The sequence below is a fragment of the Lagenorhynchus albirostris genome, chromosome 14 (genome assembly GCF_949774975.1).
Source record: "Lagenorhynchus albirostris chromosome 14, mLagAlb1.1, whole genome shotgun sequence".
NCBI lineage: Eukaryota > Metazoa > Chordata > Mammalia > Artiodactyla > Delphinidae > Lagenorhynchus > Lagenorhynchus albirostris.
In genome coordinates this window covers 37,170,274-37,186,952 of record NC_083108.1, presented here as the reverse complement: position 1 = coordinate 37,186,952, position 16,679 = coordinate 37,170,274, and the positions used below count along the sequence as shown (strand labels likewise).

Sequence of the window (16,679 nt, the reverse complement as noted above, 5' to 3'; positions counted from 1 at the left end):
CATCAGGCAAATAATTTGATCATGTTGCTGTAAGACTTTAACAGTAAACAAGCGAGTTCTAATACATTCTTTGAATACCACTGCTAACATTTAAATGCAGATGGTTATCATATTTTTTCATACCAGTAGGAGACTACTTAAAATCTGCGTTGGAGTGAAGCATAAGGTAGCAAGCAGTTCACTTGATTCTGGTTTTTATCTTTCTTAGTTCCACCTCAGAACTTTTAAATGCTACATTTCTGAAGGAAGGTTCATTTTTGTGTTATGACTGTGAACACCTGTGAACCACTGGGCTTAATTTGTTTACAGCTGACAGTGATTGTGCGTGGAGACTGTGGCAGCAGTTGGCAAGGAGCAACTGACCATTTCCTTATCTCTGCATTGTCTTATTTTTCTTGTTTCCCCAACATTTTAACATCATCTATGTTTTGTGAAGTTATTTGTAGGTTTTTTTTTTTTCCTAGTAGTTATCTGGTTTGGTATTAAGGTAATTCTGGCTTCACTAAATGAATTGGAAATTGTTTCTTCCTTTTTCTATTTTCTATCTTTGTGATATTATAATTTCTTTAATTGACATGGAGGTATTAAGATGTTCTCTTTTATCTTCAGTCAGTTTTGGTAATTTCTGTCTTTTAAGGGATTTGTACATTTCATAAGTTGTCATATAAGTAGCATGAAGTTGTTCATAATATTCCTTTTTCAACTTGATGATGTCTGTGGCATTGCATCTGTGTGCCCCTTTTTCATTTTGATGATTTGTATCTTTTTTCTTGATCAATCTTATTGATTTTTTAACAAAACAGCTTGTATTAGATTTTCTCTATTGTTTGTTTTCTATATCATTTATTTCTGGCCTTATGTTAATTTTTCCTTCTATTTATTTCAGTTTTAATTTGCATTTCTTTTTCTAACTTCCAAGATTGACATTTAGATCATTGGTTTGGGACTTTATTCTTTTCATTTAAAATTACAGATTTACACATTTAAACATTTAAAGTTATAAACATTTAATGTTATAAATTTCCCTCTGAGAACTCCTTTACCTGCACCCCACACTTTCTTATGTTGTGCTTTTTTTTTTCAAAATATTTTCTTTCTTTTTTTTTTTTTCGGTATGTGGGCCTCTCACTGTTGTGGGCTCTCCCGTTGCGGAGCGCAGGCTCAGTGGCCATGGCTCACAGGCCTAGCCGCTCCACGGCATGTGGGATCTTCCCGGACCGGGGCACGAACCCGTGTCCCCTGCATTGGCAGGTGGGCTCTCAACCACTGCGCCACCAGGGAAGCCCCAAAATATTTTCTAATTCCCTTTGTGTTTTCCTCTTTGAACGGTTTATAATCATTTATAAATTTTTCTTAATTTCAAATTTTTGCAGATTTCTCAGATAACTTTCTGACATTTATTGCTAATTTAATTCCTCTGTGTCAGAAAATGGAGTCTCCACAATTTCAATATGTTGAAATTATTGAGACTTGTTTTATATCCTGTGATACGACCTATCTTGCTGAATAGTTCATCCACATGTAAAAGTAACCTAATCTACAATTATGGAGTAGTCAGTATATAGCAATAGGGTCAATGTTTTTATAGTATTTGTTCAGGTCTTCTATATACTTACTGATTTGGGGTCTGTTTTTTCTGTCATTAACTGAGAGCTTTGAAAGCTCCAAATATGATTATGGATTTATTTTTCTTTTTATTTCTATCTTTCCTTCACATATTTTGAATTTCAGTTATCAGATGCCTTTGCATTTAGGATTGTAATGTCTTCTTGGTGCATTAAGTTCTTTCATTTTGTAACATGCTTCTTTGTCCCTGATAACATTACTTGTTCTGAAATACCTTGTATGATATTAATATAGCCACTCCAGCTTTCTTATAATTAGAATTTGTAGAGTATATTCTTCTCCATCCTTCTAGTTTTCCCTATCTTTGTCTTTATAATTAAAGTAGGGTTCTCATAGTTGGATTTGGCATGTAGTTGGCTTTGGTTTATAATCCTGTCTGATATCCCTGGCTTTTTATTGGAGTGTTAGTATCTTTTACACTTGATTAATTATCCAATATGGTTGGGTTTAAATCTACCATCTTGTAATTTATTTTCTGTTTTTCACCAATTTTTCAGTTTTTCTTGAGTTTTTCCTGCCTTTTTTTTTATTAATTTTTATTGGAGTATAGTTGCTTTATAATGTTGTATTAGTTTCTTCTGTACACCAAAGTGAATCAGCTGTATATATACATATGTCCCCCCTTCTTTCCCATTTAGGTCACCACAGAGCACTGAGTTTCCTGTGCTATACAGTAGGTTCTCATTAGTTACCTATTTCATACATAGTAATGTATATATGTCAACAGTTTTAGCATTATCTCTACTTGGGGCTCATTTTTTTGTTTTTGTTGTCTTTTCTTTTTTGCCTCTTTGATCAGGTCTTTATTCAGAATTAACTGTCCGAAATGATCTGACCTTTATGGAATGCACAAATTAAAGTTTATGCAGCAGGCTTCTTTTCTTCTGTGGTGGGTTTCTTTTCTGTGGGCTTCTTTTCAGCTGGTGGTTTTTTGGTCACTGCAGCCTTTTTCCCCACAAAAGCCTTCTTCTTAACACCAGCAGCCTTCTTTCCTTTCTTCTCCACCACAGGCTTCTTGCCTGGAACCCCTTCCTCATCCGATATGGCTGCTAACGCTGCTGCTGCCTTATCCATCCAGAGTTTGTGATTCTTCTCCTAGAGAAGAATTATGTCCATCCAGTGCATGGTCTTTGCATATGGGTTTAGCTTCAGCGTGATTCTCAGGTTTTTCAGTGGATTCTTCTTCTGGACTCACAGATGAATCTGTGTGGTGTTCTGAGGGCTCTTTGGATCTCTGGGCTTTTCAAGATTCTGCAAAGGTCTGTTTTGAGTATCTTGCACATGGGAAGGTTGTAGTTGCTCTTGAAGGAGGCAGCTTCACACCAAATGCCATACAGATCATCTTACTTGTGGAAAGTACTTTCAGTCCAAAGGCAGAAATGTCCCATGTGCTCATCAGGAGTAAGTTGCAAGATGTTCAGTTTGCTTACACTAAGCAGAGTAATTCCAGGGATGTTTCTGAAGGCCTCAGTGATACCGTTGTCCTCATTATAGATGATGCAGGGTTCCCTACCCTGGATATGACACAGTTTCTCATTTTGCCTTTGCCAGCTCTCATTTGCTGTGAGCCATAGACCTTTTTGAAATCATTCCATGCCTTAAGAAGGCCTGTTAGATTTCTTAAGAAGCAAAACAGCCTCCTTGTTCTTCTTGTAGCCTTCAGCTTTATCTTCAGCCACCAAAGGAAGTTCAGGAATTTCCTCAATACAATGACTTTTAGACATAACCAGTGCTGATAAGGCCGAGGCATCCAGGGCAGAGCAGATGGCATATCACTTCTGTGTTGTGTTCACTCTGCGGTGCCAATGTTGCCAGGTTCTGGTTGGCACAGACATGTGGCCCCCATGATACTTATTTCCAAAGGCACCCTGGCCAGAACAGTCAGTCCAACTGCCTCGAACCCTGGAAACTTGAGCCAGAGCCTAGCCAGCACCCAAAGACTCAGCACTGGTTTGATGACCTGCTAATTCACTGACAGCATAGGGCTATCTGCTGTGTTTGTGCAAGCTGGTGTGAACAGAGTTCACAATATCTGGTTGAGCAGGAGCCTTGAACACAGCAGGTAAAGTGACATTTATGCCAGATGACTCCTCCTTTTAAGAGAACACTGATATCAGTGGATGAGCACATGCCACGGCAGTGAGAGAAGACTACGCTCCTCTCGACCTGGTGGCTCCCATGGGAAAAGCTTGGGCTCATTATCTTTGTTTTAGGTAAATTTTAAATATGAAAAGATATTGCTTATATTTCCATTTTCTGGAAGTCTTTATTCGTTTGTTTCCAAGTTTCCATTTAGTATTATTTTATTTATACCTGAAGATATATGTTTGTTTGTTTATGGCCATACAGATTATCTGGTAATAAATTCTTCTATCTTTTGTTTGTGTGAAAATATCTATTTCACTTTCAATTTTAAAGGAAATTTTTATACAGTTCTGGCTTAGCAGTGTGTTTTTGTTTTCTATTCACCACTTCTAAAATATTCTATAATTTCTTCTGGTTGGTATGTTTTTTTCTAATGAGATTTTAAAATAAGATTCATTCTTATTCTGTTTCTTTGTATGTCATGTGTTTTTTAATCTTCCTGCTCAAGAACTTTCTATCACTAGTTTTTAGCAAGTTGATAACGGTGCCCCGTGGTGTTCTTTGTGTTTTTCTGCTTGAGTTTCATTGAGCTTCTTGGGTCTGTGGGTTTATAGATTTTATTAAATTTAATATTTTAAATCATCATTTCTTCATATATTTTTTCTATCTTCACCTCTGCTGTCACTGCAATTACATGTATCACTTGTATCATTCCACAAGTTACTAAGGCTTTGTTCCCCAATCTTAATTTTTTTCTCTATGTGTTTCAGTTTGGATAATGTCTATTTCTGTGTCTTCAAGTTCCTTAAGCAACATCTAATCTCCTGAAACTTTTACTGCATGGAGTTAACATTTTAGATTTGTCATTTTTCATCTACTGACTATCATTTGGTTATTTTTTATATCTTATTATTATGTTCATGTTTTTCTTTAAATCTTTAATTATGTTGGGCTTATTTATAATAGATTTTTTAAAATCCTCATATGCTAATTTGTCATTTCTGGGTTTTTTCCTCTTGATTGACTAGTCAAATTTCATTGTATGTCTTGTAATTTTTTATTGGCTGTTCGTTAGTGTGTATGTTACATTAATGAGCATCTAGATTTTGTTGTCTTCCTTTGTAGAGTGTCCTAGCGGGCATTTATTGGTAGATCTTGACTTCTTAGAAGCTTATGTTTAGGCTTTATTAGGACTAGTCTGTAGGCTAGATTTTTCTCTAACAACCATTTAGTTAGCTCTTTCTGGGTTCTCAATAGGACTGAGTATCCTGGGATCAGCTATGACTTTCTCATTCTGACTGGTCAAAACTTGTACACCTCCCTGTTCTGTGTGACTTCTGGGAACTGTTTTACTTCCAACTCCCTGGTTGTTCTTTTCCCAGGCTATCGCAGTTTAACTCTACACATGTGCAGTCTTGGCATTCAGCAAAAACTCAAATGGGCCTGTGTGCCGATTACTCAGCTATTTTTCTGAATAGCTCTCTCTTCTCTGGGACTCTGGTCTGTAACTTCTAGCCACCTCAGCCTCCCTGAACTCCGATCTCTGTCTCCGTAATTCACCAAGACTTTTGTGTTCTGCTTAGGACTACCCTCCCTCTAGCATAGTCTGGGATGTTTGTCCAAACAGAAATGAAGGACCATTGTATGGCTTAGCTCATTTGCTTGCCTTCTTCCAGGGATCATATACCTTTACTAGCTGCTGTCCAATGTCTGAAAACAGTTGTTTTATATATTTTTTCTAGTTTGTAGTGGACAGGTAAGTGTATCCCCCTCTATAATACCCCAAAATGGAAATTTTCATTGAAACTATCTTTTAAATGTAGTTTTTAAATTTTAGCATACAAATTTAATGGTATTCTTAAGAAAACAAAGAGGCTTTATGGGAGGGAGAAAGTGTATTGTGAGCATAACAAATGCACAGTAACAAAACCTTATAGGAGATATAGTATTGAATGCTTTTTGCTCTTTTAAAGAAGGTAAAAATATAACCTTATGGACCAGAAAAATACTTAAATGAGAAAATTTAAGGGAAGAGAAGATACATTGTTGTCAGATTTATTGTAACTTGTAATTAAAGCCCAAATTGATGTGTGATAGGAATCTTGTAAAGAATACTTATTTTGAGGGTCCAAAGTAATAAAAGAGAAATAGAGATTTAAATAAGAACTACAGGAATATAAATATCTGGCCTTCACACTGGAAACCAAACTTCATGGTTTTGGCTCTAGATTCAGTTACTTTGGGCATGTCTTTGAGCTTTATTAACATCTCCTTATAGGAATCAGATTTAACTCTTAATAAAAATAAACTTTGGGGACTTCCCTGGTGGTGCAGTGGTTAAGAATCCGCCTGCCAATGCAGGACACTCGAATCCGTGTCCTGGTCTGGGAAGATCCCACATGCCGCAGAGCAACTAAGCCCATGCGCCACAACTACTGAGCCTGCGCTCTAGAGCCCGTGAGCCACAGCTACTGAGCCCATACACCACAGCTACTGAAGCCCATGCGCCTAGAGCCCATGCTCTGCAACAAGAGAAGCCAACGCAATGAGAAGCCCGCACACTGCAACCAAGAGTAGCCCCCGCTCTCCACAACTAGAGAAAGCCCACGCGCAGCAGCAAAGACTCAACACAGCCAAAAATAAAATAAATTAAATAAATAAATAAAGAATTCTCTTTAAAAAAATAAAATGAAATAAACTGTGACTTCACCCACTAAAAGGTGCTCTATCAGGTATATCCCACGTGCCTTCTGTATGATGCAGTACTTTGTGAAAATCTGTTAATACCCTGAAAGGATAGAGAAATGAAATGTAGTTACGGATAGGTTAATTATCCTCTGCATCCCAAAGGTTTATGTGTGCTCTTGTCATAAGTAGATTTGGTCTTAAAATAAAAGCAAATTCAGATAAGGTAGGAAGTAGAAAATTTAATCAACATTGTTGAACAAAAGAGCTGAATGAGGTCCATCTGCTACTGTGCAGAACTAAAAGATGCTGAAAAGTAATGGATATAAAATAAGAATAAAGGGGAGAGCAAAAGGAGTGAAAAGAACTCCAAATATACTTTTCTTCTATTAGTTACATATAGAACACACAGAGACTTTTGAGAAAAAGATACTTTGTGGACAGAAGGTACCCACTTTAATGGGAAAGAATTATTTGTTCCAATATTCACAAAAAGAGGATAAATAATAAATGTTTAGGTATAAACCAGTCATAGAGGAGGAGACCAGAGCAGGAAAGGAAATTGTGTTTGGCCCATTGTATGAGGTAAGGGAATGAAAAATATCTGAACACTGACTTCCCACAGCCAGATGGAACACATTCATCAAGTCAGGAGGCATTTGGTAGCACAGTGGTTCTCAAAATGTGTCTCCTAGACCAGCAGCATCAGCATCACTTGGGAAATTTTCTAAAAATGCAGATCCTCAGGACCCAACTCATACCTACTGAATTAGAAACTCTGGCAGTGGGACCCAGAAATGTGCATTTTTAACAAGCCCTCCAGGTGATTCTTATGAACACTAAAGTTGGAGAATATTTGTGCTAGTGTAATAGAAATAAATGTCTTCTGTTAATCAAACTGCTGGTGAGTCCTATCACATGCAGCGTTTTATAAATACATCTTCCTGAATTATCTTCTTGGTACAGATAGGTTAGAAATATTTTCTGTCTGAAGAAATGATTAGTGTGCTTAATCACACAAGTACTAGAAAACAGGAAAAGTCTATAAGATGGAAACTGACAAGTCTCTTTGTCATCACTTCTATCCAATTCTTTATGTCCTTTTTCTGTGATTTTTCTGTGTAGATAGAAGGATTTAAACTAATTTTGGTTTGGAGTGAGGTAATCAAATATGCAATTTTTAACACAAAAATGAGTCCTTTGAGTTTAAAATAGTTTTTAAAAACCTGTATGAACTGTACTAAAGTGTTATTTTTTCAATGTTGCTCTTCCTTTCCTCTCTCCTCTACTCTTCTCTGCTCCCCTCTGTTCCTCTCTACTTCTCCACGATGCCTCAGCTTTCTCCCCTCTGCCTTTCCCTCAAAGTATGCCTTCCGAGGAGAAGAGAGGTTCTGTGTCAGGTTTGGGTTTACGAATATTAGGAAGGTCTTACGTTAATGACTGTTTCTGTTTTCTTAATAGTGCCAAAAAAATTCTCACTCTGTTTTGTAAGCACTTGATTGCAGGTGTGTTTGGTGCTGCCTAGCAACTTTGGCTGCCCTGTGAAAGAAACCACACTTGGTCAGAGTGATTTCCAGAGAGCGTTGAAAGGCAGCATTGTGACAGCTAAGGAAAATGCCTTTCTTGCGGACTAAAGTAGGCTGATTTAGCAGTCTTTCATAGCCAAGTTAACAAACATGTACAGTTGTTTATTTGTATTTCCAAGAAATATATTAAATATCTTATGGATTAGCAGCCACTTTATGCTGGACACCCATTGCACCAGCCTGAAAAATATTAACTGGGAGAGGAACTATAACTATGACTAATATTATACTAATGAGCAAGACTTCCAGGTTTGAATACTTCTTGGGAAGAAGCCGATTGTCCTGTCTTTCTCGCTAAGAGATTAATCAAAATCACGTTGACTGTGGTGTCATTTAAATTACTAGGTGTTTAGGACTCCGCTAATAAACCTGATAGACTGAGGATGCTGTCTGTGCCTACCCAAGTTGTGCCAGTCTTCCTAGGTGAGACTTATTGGTGGAAGCCCTTTACATACAGGTCATTTAGACGGATCGGCTGTGTTGAACAGATGATGGCATGCACAGATATTCCATACAGTTTGACTTGTTTAGTTCTTGTTGAGACGTGTAGAAACATGAAGACTGTTGCGAGTAGGCCAGTCTGTGCTCACAGGTACCTGCTTTTTGTATTGGGTTGGCCAAAAAGTTCTTTCAGGTTTTCCTGTAAGATGTTATGGGAAACCCGAACAAACTTTTTTGCCAACCCGATATTTGGAATCATTGCCACGAGTAATGGCCTGATTTAAATGCCTGGGTTCACTCCCTTCCATCCTACATGAAAAGTGCTGTGAGAATTCAGGTTTGTGTTGTTGCTACCCATACCCCTTCCCTCCTCCACAGCAGCATTTTAGGACAGTTTTCTGTGAGCAGGGCTTCTCCTACTTTCTAGACTTAGTCTAAAGAACTAATTTAAGTTTTTGTGCTCTCTAGACTGTTTCAAGCTTAAATAATCATCCTAATCATGATCTCAGCCAAAATATGTCCAAAAGTTATCAGTATACAGTATATCATAATGATTTTCAGGCCCTAAAGAAACTATATATTATAAATTGTGCAGTGATTAATTTTTGATTTGAGTATTCATCATCACTCCCTCTCAGCAGTGAAGTAAGCAACATCTGCCCCACTTGTATTTTTTGTTGTCATTATAGTTAACTTTACCTCTTTCCACCTGTTTTCTACAAATTGTATTGTTCTTTAATTATATATTGTCATTCAGTATTTAGGGCATTGTGTAATAAATCTCTCCCAAATCAAGTTACTTTCCAGCCAATAGGCTCTAAAGGCCCACCTGAAACAAGATGAAGTGTGGATCTCCTGTATTAATGACATGTTGTCTATCATAGCCGAAGGGACCTTGTAAAGAAATCTTGAGGCAAGTAAAAGAAGTGGAAAGGGTTCATTGAGCCTCTGTCATTCACCCCAGTTATTCTTCATCAAAAAGCCTGATTTTTATTGTCTTTATTACTACTTAAAAAATGACAAATGACCTTGTAATTAGTTTGTTTACTAATTTGTCTCTTTCCACGAAAATGTGGATTTTCATTACAGCAGGCTCATTATGTTTGATGGTTCCGTAGTACCTAGATCAGTATTTAGTACAAGGTATGCATTCAGTAAATGTTAGTGAATGAATGAATGTTGTCTTTTTATTATAAAATTCACCCATTTTAAAGGTGAATGATGCTGATAAATTTATAGAATATACAACCATCACACAATCCAGTTTTATGACATTCAACCAGCATTGGTCCATTAAGGACCATGCCTGCTGAAGGATCCCTCATGCCCTGTTGCAGTCATTCCTATTGCTACCCTCAGCCCTAGGTAACCACTAGTCTGCTTTCTGTCTCTATGCATTTGCCTTTTCCGGACATTTCATATAAATAGGGTCATACAATAGAGAGCCATTTACATTTGGTTTCTTTCCCTTAGCATCGTTTTTTGAGGTTCATCCATGTTGGAGCATGTATCAGTAGTTTGCTTCTTTTTATTGCTGAATACTTCTTTTTATTGTTCCATTTTATAGATACACCACATTTGGTTTCACAGTTCACCAGTTAATAGAGATTTGGAATGTTTCCAGTTTTTGGCTATTATGAATAGTGTCATCGTGCACATTTGTGTTACAAGTGTTTATGTGGACATATGTTTTCATTGCTCTTGGATAGGTACCTAGGAGAGAAATTGCTGGGTAGTATGGTAATTTTATGCTTAATTTTTGAAGAAATTACTAAACTGTTTCCCAAATGGCCATATCATTTTACATTCTCACCAACAGTATATGTGAATTCCAGTTTCTCCAACTCCTCATTTTCTATATTTTTGATTATTACCATTATAGTAGATGTGAAGTACTTTCTCTCCTTGGTTTTAACAGGGTATTCACTTTATTTTTTTTAAATTAATTAATTAGTTTTGTCTGTGTTGGGTCTTCATTGCTGCGTGCGGGCTTTCCCTAGTTACAGCGAGCAGGGGCTACTCTTGGTTGTGGTGCGTGGGCTTCTCAATGCAGTGGCTTCTCTTGTTGCAGAGCACGGACTCTAGGTGCGCAGCCTTCAGTAGTTGTAGCTCACTGGCTCAAGAGCACAGGCTTAGTAGTTGTGGTTCACGGGCTTAGTGGCTCTGAGGCATGTGGAATCTTCCCAGACCAGGGCGCGAACCCATGTCCCCCTGCATTGGCAGGCGGATTCTTAATCACTGCGCCACCAGGGAAGTCCCAGGCTATTCACTTTAGCTTTCCTAATGTTTAATAATGATGAGCATCTTTTCATATGGTTATTATCCATTTGGATGTCTTCATTGGTTAAAGGCCTACTATATCTTTTGCCTGTTTATTTACCCATTTTTAAATTGAGTTATTTTTCTCATGGAAAAAAAATCCTTGTGTAACTGGAACCACACAGTTCAAACCCTGTGTTGTTTAAGGGTAAAATTGATGTTTGTATATGGATCTTGTATTTTGTGACCTTGCTGAACTAACTAGTCTAGTAGTTTTTCTGTTTTGTTTGTAGATTCCTCAGTATTTTCCACATAAAGGATCATGATGTCTACAAATAAGTTTTCCTTTCTTTCCATAATGTCTTTTTTTTTTTTGCCTTATTGCACTGACTAAAACTTTTAGTATAGTGTTGACTTGAAGAGATGACAGTGGACATGCATATTTTGTTTTTGATCTTTTTCCATTAAGTACTCTTAAATAAAACCTATAGCTATAGGTTTTTTTATAGATACTGTTTATCAAGTTAAGAAAGTTCTCTTCCTAGTTTGCTGAGAGTCTTTATTGTGAATGGTTGTTGAATTTTGTCAAACGTTTTTTCTGCTTCTGTTTAGATAATTGTGTGGTTTTGGTTTTTGTTTTTCATTCTATGAATACACTGTATTACTTGAATTGATTTTTTTGTTGTTAAGCCAACCTTACATTCCTGAAATAAATCTCACTTGATCATTGTGTATAAGTTCTTTTATCTTATGTGAGATTTGGTTTACTAATATTTTGTTGATGATATTTAGGTCTACATTCTTAGAGAGACTGATCCTTGTTTTTCTTAAGATATCTTTGGCTTGATATTATCGTAATACTAGCCTCATAGAATGTGTTGAGAAGTGTTTCCTCCTCTACTTCCTGAAAGTTCGTGAATGGGGGTTATTATTTCTTTATATATTTGAGAGAATTAATCAGTGAAGCCATCTGGGCCTGAACTTTCCTTTGTGGAAAGATTTTTTTTATTACTTGTTCAGTTTCCTTATTAGTTATGAGTTCTATTAGTTTTCTATTTATGTGTCACAAATTATAATAAATTTAGCACTTTAAAACAACATTCATTGATTATTTCACAGTTCTATAGGTCACAAGCCTGGTTGATCTTGCTAGGGTTCTCTGCTGAGTGTCCCACAAGGCTGAAATGAAGGGGTTCCCTGGCCTGGGCTCTCCTGTGGACACTCTGAAGAAGAATCCACTTCCTAACTCATTCAGGTTTTGGTATAATTCAGGTCCTTGCAATGTAGGACTAAGGTCCCCTTTTCCTTGCTTACTGTCATCTGGGGGCCACTCTCAACTTTGACAGGCTGCCCACATTTCTAATCACCTGGCCCTGTTCATCTTCAAGCCAACAACAGCATGTTGATTTCTTCTTGTTTTTTCAAATCTCTTTGACTTCCCCTTCTTCTACCAGCTGAAGAAAACTTTCCTTTTAAAGCACTTCTATGATTAGATTAGACCCATCCAGATGATCTTTCTTTTGCCATATAACATAACGTAATCATAGTAGTAACACCTTTTGACTTCTTCTTAGATCCATGATTTATTTAGACATGCATTAATTTTTAAACATTTGAATTCCCAAATTATTTTCTGTTGTTGGTTTCTGATTTAAATTCATTATGTACAGGAAATATATTTCACATAATTTCAACCCTTCGAAATTTGTTAAGATTTGTTTTATGCTGTATCAAAAAAAAGTTTTCCCCAAAGAATGTTTCATATGATTTCTATTGTTGTTAGATAGAATGTTCTATAGATGTCAGGTCAGGTTGGTTGACTTATCGTTCTTTTATGTTTTTGCTGATTTTCTGTTTAGTTATTCCACCTTGTGTTGAAAATGGAGTATTGAAGTCTCCCATTTCTTATTATTAAATTGTTTATTTCTCCCTCAGTTTTTTTCAAGTTTTGATTCATGTGCCTTGAGACTTCAGCTGTTAGGTTCATATAATAGTTTATAATAGTTTATAATCACTTTTTTTCTTATAAATTGATCATTTTATCAATAGGAAATGTCCTTCATTGCTAGTAATATATTTTACTTAAAGATATTAGCATAGCTACTTTGGTTCTCTTATGTTACTGTGTGCATGGTATATTTTTTTCCATCCTTTTACTTTCAGGCTATTTATGTGTGAATCTAAAGTGTGGCTATTATAGATAGCTTACATTTGGATCTTGTTGTTTTATCTAGTTTGACAATCCCTGCCTTTTTCTTGGAAAGTTTAATCCATTTGCATTTAATGTAATTGTTATATGGTTGGATTTATATCCTGCATTTTGCTCCTTTTTTTCTTTATAGCTCATATGGTTTTGTTCCTCTGCTGCTTCTTCACTGCCTTCTTTTGTGTTAAATAAATGTTTTGTAGTGTAACATTTTAATTCCTTGGCTATTTTTTAAATCATTGCTCTTGTGATTACAATATGCATTTTAATTTACCATAATCTCCTTAAGATGAATTCTAACAGTATTCCAGTAAAATATAAGCTTGGCTCCAATATAACATTTCCTCCCTACTCTACTGTGCTATTGTTGTCATACATATAATCTTTTCATGTTAAAAGCCCAATAATACTGTTTTATAACTGTGATTTTTATGTAATTGTCTTATAAAGCAGTTAAGAATTCACACATATACAAATTCTTTTACGTTTACCTACAAGATTATCTTTTCTGGTGTCCTTTATGTCTGTACAATGAAGTAACTGGTGTAAATTTCTGTTTAGCCTAAAGGATTTCATTTAACATTTCTTATAGAGCAGGTCTACCAGCAACTATTCTCTAAGTCTTTTTGTTTTGCTTTGCTTTGTTTTTAAACATAGAAATATCTTTTTCTGCCTTCATTTTGAAGGATAGTTTAGATGGATATAAAATTCTTGGTTGACAGTTTACTTCTTTTAGGACTTTGTACCATCCCACTGCCGTTTTGTTCAACTGTTTTTGATGAGCTGTTAGTTGTTAATATTTTTTTTAGCAGTATCTTTCCATTTATTTGTGTCTTCCTTGATTTCTTTGCGTGCGCGCGTGCGCGCGTGTGTGTATGTGTGTGTAATGTGTTCTTGTTCCCTATATGTAATAAATCATTTCCCTTACTCCTTTGAAGATTTTCTTTTTGCTTAGCTTTAAACAGCTTGACCATAACTTGTCTAAATGTGGATCTTTTATGTTTATCCTTCTTGGAATTTGTTGAGCTTCCTGGATCTGTGGATTAATATTTTTCATCAAAATAAAAATATTTTGACTGTCATTTTTTTTTTCAAATATTTTTCTCCCCCATTTCTCTTTTCTCTCTTTCTGGGACTTCCATTTTATGTATGTAGGTATTCTTGGTTACCCACAGGTTTCTGAGACTAATTATTCTTCATCCCTTTTTTTCTTTTTCTGCTCTTCAGATTAAATAATCTCTGTTGACCTACTTTTAAGTTTACTGTTCTTTCTTCTGCTATTTCACATCTGCTGAGGAGCCCCTCTACTAAATTTTTCATTTTACTCATTATACTTTTCAATTCCAGTATTTCCATTTGGTTCTTTCATATATATTTTTTCCCTCTATCTCTTTGCTGAGAGTCTCCATTTGTTGTCAATATCGTGCTTTCCTTTAATTCTTTAAATGTGTTTTTCTTTAGGTCTTTCAACATATTTATAATAGCTCTTTTGAAACCTTTGTAAGTCCAATATTTGGGCCCCTTCAGAGACAGTTGACTTTTTTTTTCTTAACATGGGTAACCCTTTCCTATTCCTTTGAAATTCTTGTAATTTTTTCATTGAAAACTGGACATTTTATGTAATATATTGTAGCAACTCCGGCTTCTTATTTAAGGTTATTTTTGTTGCTGTCCTTTTCTTTGTTTGTTTGTTTTGTGACTTGCCTGTGTTAATTCTGTAGAATATATTTCCCTTCCATGTGTGTCCACTGATGTCTCTGCTCAACCTTTTCCTGTTTTCTTTTTAAATCTAGCTTCATAGGGGACAGTGCTGAGTCAGCATAACTTAATTAGCAAATAGTTAATGATTGTTGATAGGTTGTGCTCAAATACCTTGAGTCAATATGGCTTCCACCCTTTGCCAATGGATGTTTGTGAGTTGGGGAATGCTTTCACTGTCTGCCATGCCTTTTCATGTTGCTATTTTCTAAGCTAGTAGTAATGTAAAAAACTTTAAAATTAAGCTACCAATGGCAGGCAAAATGGCACCTTTGTTGGTTCCATATGCTTGATTGTATAAGGTGAATCCCTCAAAATAGGAAGCAAGTACCGTATTTGAAGACATCTCAAACAAAATGGGTAGTAGTTTTGACCTTTAACTTCATAATTCATGCACTATAACATTTCACGCATTTTGCTTTCTAACTTTATTTAAAACTCTGTTTAGCATTTACTTTTTTGAGGAAAGGAGGAATTCTCAGACATATCATTATTCAGTTGCAAAGTATCCCTTTTCAATTTCTTTAAAATAAATAGCAATAGTCCCTGGATTTATGAGCTTTGTGAGACAGATAAAGTGGTAGTTGAAAGCATTAAGCCAGCCATAACTAGCATGAAAAGGAGCCACTTCTACAGGTTTGGGTGATTCACAGTGAAGGTCATTGTATATTGATACTGCTTTCTCTTTGTGAAAAAGGTTGTTCTTGGTTATTTTGCTGTTTGGCCTTCAATCTAAATGTTCACCAGTCTTTCCATTGTTTTTTTTCTTTAGGCCGTGTTCTTAATGACTTTGTATCACTTGAAGTTATATCAGCCATAGACTTTTTTGCAGATTGTCTCTGATGGTCCTCAATGTGGATTCCTTTATGCTCGTTGCTCAGGGAATGGCACATTCCCATGTTTCTTTCCAAATACTTTATTATATCAAGCTTCTCCTCAATACTTGAAACTTGGCTTTTGCATGTACTGCTTGATGTTTCTGAACCAGGATGCTTAGACATTTAGGAGACTGTTTTCTTATATTGAAAAGTTCACAATGTAAAAGGATAGCAAAGCACAACCTTGTAGTGTTACATTCCTGAGGAACTGAGATAACTGATGGTTGTTTCAGGTGTGTGGGTGTGTGCATTGTGTAAATTCCTACATGGACCAGTTCAGCTGGGTGCAGTTTTCTGTGTTCACATAGTGTGTTTCACAAAAAGAACTGTTCAGGAGCAAACATGAAGTTTGCATTATTTTCAGATTATTCCCTAATATATAAATCATGTTGGAACAAATCCATCTTTTCAAAGTAGTGTTTTAATAGACTCACTGTGTTCTAGATGATTTGGGTCAGGGCTTCCTAAATTATCTGTGGTGAAGAACCAGGTTTGATTATTTTTGTCCATCTCCATGGACTAAAACTTTTAAAAAATTTATTAAAAATTAAATACTATAAAATGAAATGTGACAACTTTTTTATTAAAAGTTTCAATAGTCAGATTTTATTTTAGTAAACATAATCTGAACAGCACAACATAGGAAAAAATGATAAAAAGCTTCATTGAAAGTATGCATACAGGTGATTAATACAGAGAATGACTATTACATAACTTTTTCTTGTTTGCAATCATAACTAAAAAAAAAAAAAGTATGTGTGAAATCACAATTCCCTCAGAATAAGTGCCTGTACACACTTTGAATGAGCGCCAGCTATATCAGTAGTACTATGTGTGTTAACATTGAAAGTTTTTAATGTGATACACAAGCTTGCTCCTTCATTTATAACCTGTGCAGTCTTGTTTGGAGAGGTGATATGATACTCACAGGTGATAACTTATATATTTAAACTCTTTCTGTTTTGTTTTATTAACACTCACATAGAGAAATATCACAATAGTATATTGCTAGGAATGGAAAAGATTTTAAAGCAGTTTCAATAGGCTTTGATTATTCATTCTAAACTTTTAACTTTTTGTCCAAAATGAAGGAAGTGGTGGTATGTTTTCAAAATTTGTCTCTAACCCTTTATCACTAACCAGTTTCAACAACTC

General features: G+C 35.7%; 1 protein-coding gene and 1 pseudogene across 2 annotated transcripts in view; one reads left to right on the top strand and one right to left on the bottom strand.

The window, feature by feature from the left end:
* KIAA1328 (KIAA1328 ortholog) overlaps positions 1–16,679 on the top strand; it is a 396,831-nt gene that overhangs the window by 189,704 nt on the left and 190,448 nt on the right. The window lies entirely within an intron of this gene.
* On the bottom strand, positions 2,488–8,731 carry LOC132504372 (large ribosomal subunit protein uL4-like; annotated as a pseudogene).